The 9,604-nt window shown below is 38.6% G+C and overlaps 1 pseudogene; it reads left to right on the forward strand.

The window, feature by feature from the left end:
• The first annotated feature begins 3,270 nt into the window (after positions 1-3,270).
• LOC116085230 lies at positions 3,271-7,519 on the forward strand (annotated as a pseudogene).
• The last annotated feature ends 2,085 nt before the right edge of the window (positions 7,520-9,604 follow it).

The following is a 9,604-nucleotide window of genomic DNA, read 5'->3' on the forward strand; positions in this document are numbered from 1 at the left end:
ATGATTGTTATGACAATGAGGATGTTACCAACCAGTGTCAGGACATAGAAAATGAGGAATATGAAAAACACAGCCATCTGTACTAACGGATTTGTAGATAAACCTGTGAGCCGAAATGACATCACTGAAGTTTGGTTGATGAGGACAGCCTTTTCCATTCTTTTATATCTCTGTCAAAAATTAGATTAAAAGCTTGAAACAAATATAACACTTAACATGTACATCATTCATTTGTTCCCTTAATTTCTTGGTTATTTATAACCTCATCTACATTTATAATTTGTGGGCCAAATACCTTGTGTTCATTTCCTGTTCTGTTCTCCCCTCTCTCCACTCTCAGTGCTGAGAATTTGATAGCAGCTCAAACATTTGAAATGCTTGCTTTACCTGTGAGTTGCAACCTCTGTTTTGTGTTTCTTAAAAAAATTTTCTCTTTCAGCATCTTCACTAGATGTTAAACCTACCTTTTGGAAGTAATGCTATAGTGAACTTTGATTTACTAGGAAATTAAAAATTAGGTTGAAGAGGGAGGTGGGGAGCTCAAAGAAGCTATTTCTCCTGCAGTCGTATATCAGTGTCGAGAGTTATGTTATATGTTTTTGGCTTTTTTGGAGACAGAGTCTCAGAGAGTCCAAACTTGCTATGTAGCTGAGGGTGTCCTTGAAGTCCTGATCCTTCTCCCTCCCTCCCTGACTGCTGAGTTTGCTAATGTGTGCCATCTCAACCAGCTCAGACTATGGATTAAGGTTATCCACACTCTAAATCGGTCCTTTGTCTAAGGTCCATAAACTTGGCTGTTGAATATATTTTCTACTGTTTTCTGATTGACTGTATTTTTCATGAGCCCAAATGTTTTCTCCCCACCCCCTTTATTTTTCTTTTTGGTTTTTCAAGACAGGGTTTCTCTGTGTATCCTTGGCTGTCCTGGAACTCACTCTGTAGACCAGGCTGGCCTCCAACTCAGAAATCAGCTTGCCTCAGCCTCCCAAATGCTGGGATTAAAGGTGTGCGCCACCACTGCCCGGCTGTCTTCTCCCCTTTTGCCCAGATGCTGGAAGCTTGATGTCCACAATGTCAGTATTTGAGGACCACGGTCATTCACCATGCTGCTGGATAGATGGTCATGTGGCTGTGATGTTTGTTGGGCAGTTCTTTAGCGAAGGCTGCACAAACTGTAGAAGCCCTAAGGTGCAGACAGGCTTGTCCTCAACCTGGAGGTCAAGGTCCAGGCTTAGCAACATCTGTGTGTGGACTAGATCATCCTAGCTCTTCAGATTCTCATTCTGATGCTTGATTTACAGGTCTATGAGTAAATCCAAAGAAGCTGTTTTATTTACTCATTTTTTAAAAATGAGCTTTCTATGTATGTATGTATGTATGTATGTATGTATGTATATATATATGTATGTATGTATGTATCTGTGTATCTATGTGTCCATCCATTCACGTATGTATATATGTATGTATGTATGTATGTATCCATCCAACTATCTATTTTATGTACGTGGTTGTTTTGCCTGCATATGTTAATGTGTACCATGTGTATGTCTGGTGTCCATGGAAGTCAGAAGTGGGCACCAGATTCTTCTGGAACTGGAGTTACAGGTGCTTAAAAGCTTCCATGTGGGTGCCATTAAAACACCTTGGGCCTCTTCGAGAGCAGCCAGTGCTCTTAATTGCTGAGACCTCTCTCTACTACCACTACTGTTTTATTATTATTATTTTTTAAGAATTGTATGCTCTATATAAGACTCTCAGGATTTTAGTTTTCAAAGGGAGTTGAGGGTTTACTTTTTTCCCCCCATTTTACAAATGGCAAAAATCAGGCATAAAGCACTAACTAGCTCAAGGTCATGCAGAACTGGAGTCATAGCTGGGTCTAGAGTTCATGTCTCCTGGCCCTGGCTTTATGTACTTGACCATTGCTCTGAACTTCTGTGGTGGCCAGCAAATAGGAGGTCAAGCAGAGGTGTCTTAATGCCCTCTTTCTTCTCCTAGGTGTCTTGAGTCTTCTTAGGGTTTGCTCTTCAGGGAACCCATTTCTCAGCCTTGCCCAATCTTTGTGTACTGTCTTTGCACACAGCTTTCCAGTGGTGGCTCACCCAGGGAACCTGTCTCTCTCTGTCCCTCACAGCCCCTCATCCTGTGCTGTCTGTCCTATAACATTCCTCAGGATCAGACTCTGCTGGACAAATACATCTTAACAGTACTGCTTAGGGGAAACTTCCCCTCTGCTCTCAGCCTCTCAGCAGTGTCTAATATCCCCTGTCATTCCCTGTGCCAGCCTTATGCAAACAATGGGCACTTTTGCTGTTTATGTCAAAAGAAAGATTAACAGTAGGGTCACAATGAGGCACTAACCAAAAAGAGCTTTGGCACACAGGATACTTTTAGACAGGGGTCTTTCAATTAACACCTTAAACATAACCAGACTAGTGTCTTGTTACAATTTATAGCAACATATTTACATAACTATGGGTTAATTTTGCATTTTAGCATTCCTCTTAGAACATGCATTTAACATTTTTTCTTTTGCTACAGAAAACTATTTCAGTTATTTAATTAGTGACTTAGAGCCAAGTGACTTACAGCCATTTTCTTTGTTTAAGAACTGAAAGTTGAAGGGCCAGGGGTTGATTTTAAATTCATCATGTGACATTTGTTCTGAAGCGAAGACTCCTGCTTCCTTCTCATTGGACAGTGATATACACTGTTATCTCGCCCTTTCTCTTGTCTGAATTTTTCTTGGACTTCTGTGAGTTTACATGAAAAGATGCTTGGAAAACATATTGCCCAATGACATCAAATAACTGAGGTAAAAATATGGGCTAGAGAGATGGTTCAGAGTTAAGAGCACCTGTCACTGTTGTAGTTGACCTGGGTTTGGTTCCTAACACCTGTAGCTCCAGTTCCAGGTTATTTGAGTCCTTTTTCCAACCTCCATGGGCACCAGATACTCACATGGCACTTAAACACATACAATCAAAGCACCATCCAAGTAAGATAAATTAAGTAAATCTAAAAATATATGGTTCACAAAACTACAGAAACTACACTTTTATTAGATGATGAATGAGAACAAAATACAAATAAAATTAAAACATCTATAAATCTCACCTGGGTGCCTTCTGATTCTCTTCGTCCCTCCAAAAACACCTGGCTCTTCTGTCTAATAGTTTGAGTATACTGAAAATTATCTTCCAGCAGATGGAAGAACTTTCTTGAAGTTGGATAGTCAGAAAACCCTGTGTGCATTAATTTTTCCCCCCTATGGAGAAGGTGAGAAATCCTGAAGTTCCTGGAGAGCTTGTTCACTGTTGGTCATACGTTAGGATAGAGAGGCACTGTCCCAGATTCCTGACAAAACCGTCCCTTTGCATCTATACTCTTGCCCCCATGCCACTGTGTAAATAATTCTGCAGTAGAGTTTCTAGGATGGTGTGCAGCTGACTGAAGGTGTGGGACAAGGACAGTGTATCTTCTGTGTCCTTGCAGACTCAGTGATGTGGAGGGATTCAGAGCCGTGAACAATCAGTTTCAGAGCTGTCCCAGTTCATCAGGACAATTTAAAAACCACAGACTTACTCAGAACCCCAGTGTGGCTGAAGGGTCTTGTTTCCTCTGTTGCACACTTTAGGTGCAAATTTTATCGTTAGTTCCAGATGCAGCATTCAACTCTTAAGCTCTGAGGGAAATCATAAAGGAAGCAAACAGCTGTGGCTGGCAGCTGTTGCAGTGATGGTGTTCCACCTGAATTATCAAGGCTCTATTTCCAAGGCAACATCCAAACCATGACATCAGCATGCCAGGTTACTAGTTAGAAAAAGTGAATTCTGTGGCTGCTGATGTAATCGCTTTGGTGTCTGTTGCTTAGAGGGTTTAATGAAAAAAATAAAAGTAGGACTTTAACATCTATCTCTCTGGGGCATATTGGATTTAATTAAATTAACTATTAGTATTTAGTGACCGTTTGTGAAGAGCTAATTACTAGGCAATGGCTCTGCATTTTTTTCTTTTAATGTAAGAACACAGACATGAGAAGGGCAGTGGATGTGAGGGTCAGTCAGCCCTCTGATAGTGTAAGTGCTTTGTCTGGGAATTAGATTGTCTGTGTGCAACTGTAAAAGTCCTAGATGTTGCACGCCTTTGATCCCAGCACTTGGGAGGCAGAGGCAGGCGAATTTCTGAGTTTGAGGCCAGCCTGGTCTACAGAGAGAGTTCCAGGACAGCCAGGGCTATACAGAGAAACCCTGTCTCGAAACCCTCTCCCTACCCCCCCCCCAAAAAAGTCCTAGATGATTTTGGGAAGGGTGCCAGGTCTCCATAAAACACGAATAGGGTCAACAAGATGGCTCAGTTGGTAAAGGCTTGCCATGTGAGCTTGACAATCTAAATTTGATTCCTGGAACACATCTCAAAATGGCTAATTCTACAAAACTGGAAAACTCTGACCTCCACATCTATGCTATGTCATATACACAAATCCACACAGCATTCATATATATGTATTTATGTGCATATATACACATATATATGAATGGCATATATGAATATACATATACATTAAAGAATAAAACACATAATTTTTAGAACTGTTGAGATATTTTCAAAGCATGTGACATTAACTGTTATGCATAAAATATGTATTTCAGGCAAAAAAGTGAAGCAAAATAAAACCTATTGTCAATATTTTTGCCTCAAATATTTGTTATTTTAGGCAATGGCAAATCTCTTGAATAAATTAGAGTCTCTTATCCTGGTCTCTTCTTGTTGCTTCTTTGCTGAAGCTATTTGAATTTGGTATCTAAATTTGTGAACAAGAATACAAAAGTGGAGAGATGAAGATTGCGCTGATCTAAAGAAATTAATATGCACTTGAAAAAGATTTATTTATTATATACTTTAAACTAAAATATACATCAAATATTAAGTATATATGTTAAAATATGAATTACATATGAGTTAAATCTAATATGTATATAATAGCTACATACATATTCACACATGTGTATATATACATTAACCACATTAAATATAAATTATATATTAAATATAAATTATACAAGTTAAATATAAGTTATATACATTGAGTATGATTTATATATGTTACTATATTACATATAGTAAATAGAAACCATATGCATTAAATATATAGTTTAAGTAAAAATTGTATATTAATATTTATATTATATATATCACATACAATAAATAAATAATATGCTTTAAATATTAATTATACACTTGTAGTGAAAATTATATGCTTTTAATATAATTTATATATGGCAAAATATGAATTAAATATGAGTTAAATCTATAAAATATGAGTTATAATCTATATAATGTACATAATTTCGTATGTCCTCAAGAACAGGGAATTAGAGACCAGAAGGAACCCGTGTCACTGCTTGGGCAGAGTTCCTGGGTGCTGGGTCTCTCTGGTTCCAGTTGCTTCTGGTGTTGGGGCAGATGTGTCTTCCTCACTTCTGATCCTATGATCCTGGGTGTGTTAGGGCACCTAGGAGTGGATCTTCCTCTGGGTGTTGTGGGACTGGCTGCGCAGTTCACACCCAAGGTCTGCTGCCCATTCACTTCTAATCCTACTGCCTCCACCTGGAGAGTGCTGGGATTACAGGCATAGTTTGCCCATGCTCAGTTTATGCAGGGCTTGGATCACATCTTCTGCAGGCACTCTACCCAACACCTTTAATTTTGGATCCAAGAATGCTAAAAAAGCAATGTCATTTTTCTTTAGAAACAGTTTTTTTTTATCCCATTGGAAAATTTTATCAATATATAACGTCTTCTATAAGCTAGAAGAGGGAGAAGCAATTTTAATATAATTGCATGTCTCCCTTCTCTTTCCTCCCTTTTAACCTTTTTATATATCCCTTCTTTCTCTCTTTCAAGTTCATGATCTCCTTTTTCATTGTTATTGTTATCTCCTATTTCATTGTTTTATATATATATGTATATATACACACACACATACATATGTATATATATATAACTATATATATAAATGACTATAACTATAACTATATATATGTATAATACATACATGTAACTATAACCTGATCGGTCTGTATGATGCTACTTGCATATATTGGAAAACCAGTTGGTATGCTTTTCCCTGGTAAGAAAAGTTCTCCTGCTTTCAACATTTCCTAGTAAGAGACAGAGATTTTGGAGGACATAGCTTTCTGTTTTGCTCAGCTACACCATTCATGTTTGACTGTTAACATTGTTGCTGTCATGTTTATTTGTTTGTTCATTTGTTTGTTTGCTTTTGAGACATAGTTACTCTGTGTATCCCTGGCCCTCCTGGAACTTGCCCTGTAGACCAGGGTGACCTCGAATTATTTGCCTGTCCTTGTCTTCAGAGTGCTGGGATTAAAGGTGTGCACCACTCCCGCTCTACATTGCTGTGGTTTTAAAAGGCTCCACAGCTTCTTTGATGTTCTTCCCATTGGTTGGTAATTATCCCTTTCTACCATTTTGAACGTGGTCATCTGACCATCCTTGAAAGTAATAGCGTGGAGTCTTATGCCACATACTTGCTTCCCTGTTTTTTTCTGTTTCGGTCAACAACACTGCCATTAACAACAAGAAGAAACCGTTCCTGAGCATGCCTATGCTGCTGGGCAATGTACCCGGGCTGGGCACCATCGCCACTGGCTTCACCACCCGATCAGACATTGGGCCTGCTAACATCCTGTGGATGATCGCCATGCTCCACTAGGGAATAGAATTGTGTGGGACCAGATGAAGAAAAACCAGGACACTGATGATGATGATGATGAAGCTCTGAGTGATACCAACTACGATGAGTTTAATGGATGTGCTGGAAGCCTCTTCTCAAGTGCGGCCTATGAAAAAGATGATGAGGAAGCAGATGCTATTTATGCAGCTTTGGATACAAGAGTGGATGAAAGAAGAAAAGAGAGAAGAGAACAAAGGGAGAAAGACGAGATTGAGAAATACAGAATGGAATGTCCCAAAATCCAGCAGCAATTTTCAGACCTTAAAAGAAAGTTGGCACAAGTCACAGAAGAAGAGTGGTTGAGCATCCCAGAAGTTGGTGATGTTAGAAACAAATGTCAACGGAACCCATGTTATGAGAAGTTGGCCCTTATTCCTGATAGTTTCTTTGCCAAACATTTACAGACTAGAGAGAAACATTCTTCTGTGGATCCCCGACAAACTCAATTTGGAGGACTGAACACACCCTACCTAGAGGCCTGAACACTCCATACCCAGGTGGAATGACACTAGGATTGATGACACCTGGTACAGGGGAGCTGGACATGAGGAAGACCAGCCAGGCAAGGAATACCCTGATGGACAAGAGGCTTAGCCAGGTATCTGACTCAGTGAGTGGGGTAGACTGTTGTGGACCACAAAGGCTTTCTAACAGATCTAAATTCTATGATCCCAACCCATGGAGGGAACATAAATAAAGTCAAGAAAGCATGACTACATGGGAGTGCTCTGACCCCAGGACTCAGGTGAGATCACCATTTTCTCTCTGATGACTTTTTAATGCAGGACCAGCCAGGAAATATAAGAGAACACAAATGCCAGCCCAGGCTACTATACCCAGCAAAACTCTCAATTACCATAGATGGAGAAACCAAAGTATTCTATGACAAAACCAAATTTATACAATATATTTCGACAAATATATTTCGACCAGCCCTTCAAAGGGTAATAAATGGAAAACTCCATCCTAGAAAAAGCAAGAAAGTAATCTGCAAACAAAACTAAAAGAAGATAACCACATGAACAGATTCCAACTCTAACAGGAAGCAACAATTATTTTTCATTATATCTATTAATATAAATGGACTCAATTCTCAATTCTCAATACAGTATCAGACTGGGTATGTAAACAGGACCCAACATTTTGTTGCATACAGGAAACCCACCTCAGTGACAAAGACAGATACTACCTCAGAATAAAAGGCTGGAAAACAATTTTCCAAGCAAATGGTCCCAAGAAACAAGTAGGTGTAGCCATTCTAATATTGAATAAAATAGACTTTCAGCCTACAGTGATCAAAAAAGATACTCAGGGACATTTCATACTCATCAAAGGTAAGATCTACCAAGATGGACTCTCAATTCTGAACCTTTACGCTCCAAATGCAAGGGCATCTACATTCATAAAAGAAACTTTACTAAAGCTCAAAGCACACATTGCATTGCACACAATAATAGTGGGAGACTTCAATGCTCACTCTGCAATGGGCAGATCATGGAAACAGAAACTAAACAACGACACAGGGAGACTAACAGAAGTTATGAAACAAATGAATTTAACAGATATCTATAGAACTTTTCATTCTAAAACAAAAGGATATACCTTCTTCTCAGCACGTCATGGTACCTTCTCCAAAATTGACCATATAACTGATCACAAAACAGGGCCTCAACAGGTATAAGAAGATTGAAATAATTCCTTGCATCCTATCAGATCACCATGGACTAAGGCTGTTCCTTAATAACAACATAAACAATAGAAATCCCACATACATGTGGAAGCTTAACAACACTCTACTCAATGATAACTTGGTCAAGGAAAAAATAAAGAAATGAAGGGTTTTCTAGAGTTTAAGGAAAATGAAGCCACAACATACCCAAACTTATGGGACACAATGAAAGCAGTCCTAAGAGGAATACTCATAGCTCTAAGTGCCCCCAAAAAGAAACTGGAGAGAACATACACCAGCAATTTGACAACACATCTGAAAGCTCTAGAATAAAAAGAAGCAAATTCACCCAAGAGGAGTCGACTCAGGAAATAATCAAACTCAGGGCTGAAATCAACCAAATGGAAACAAAAAGAACTATACAAAGAATCAACCAAACCAGGAGCTGGTTCTTTGAGAAAATCAACAAAATAGATAAACACTTAGCTAGACTAACTAGAAGGCACAGAGACAGTATCCTAATTAACAAGATCAGAAATGAAAAGAAAGACAAAACAACAGACAATGAGGAAATAAAAAAAAATCATGAGATCCTACTACAAAAGCCTATACTCAACAAAACTGGAAAACCTGGATGAAATGGACAATTTCGAGACAGATACCAGGTACCAAAGTTAAATCAAGATCAGAAAAATAATCTAAACAGCCCCATATCTGCTAATGAAGTAGAAACAGTCATTAATAGTCTCCCAAGCAAAAAAAGCCCAGGACCAGATGGGCTTAGTGCAGAGTTCTATAAGACCTTCAAAGAAGACCTAATACCAATACTCTTCAAACTATTCCACAAAATAGAAACAGAAGGTACTCTACCCAATTCGTTCTATGAAGCCACAATTACTCTGATACCTAAACTACACAAAGACCTAACAAAGAAAGAAAACTTCAGACCATTTTCCCTAATGAATATTGATGCAAAAATACTCAACAAAATTCTTGCAAACCGAATCCAAGAACACATCAAAATGATCATCCATCATGATCATCCCAGGGATGCAGGGATGGTTCAATATACAGAATTCCATCAACGTAATTCACTACATAAACAAACTCAAAGGAAAAAAAACCATATGATCATCTCATTAGATGCTGAGAAAGCATTTGACAAAATCCAACAT

Source organism: Mastomys coucha, unplaced genomic scaffold (genome assembly GCF_008632895.1).
Source record: "Mastomys coucha isolate ucsf_1 unplaced genomic scaffold, UCSF_Mcou_1 pScaffold9, whole genome shotgun sequence".
Classification (NCBI taxonomy): Eukaryota; Metazoa; Chordata; class Mammalia; order Rodentia; family Muridae; genus Mastomys; species Mastomys coucha.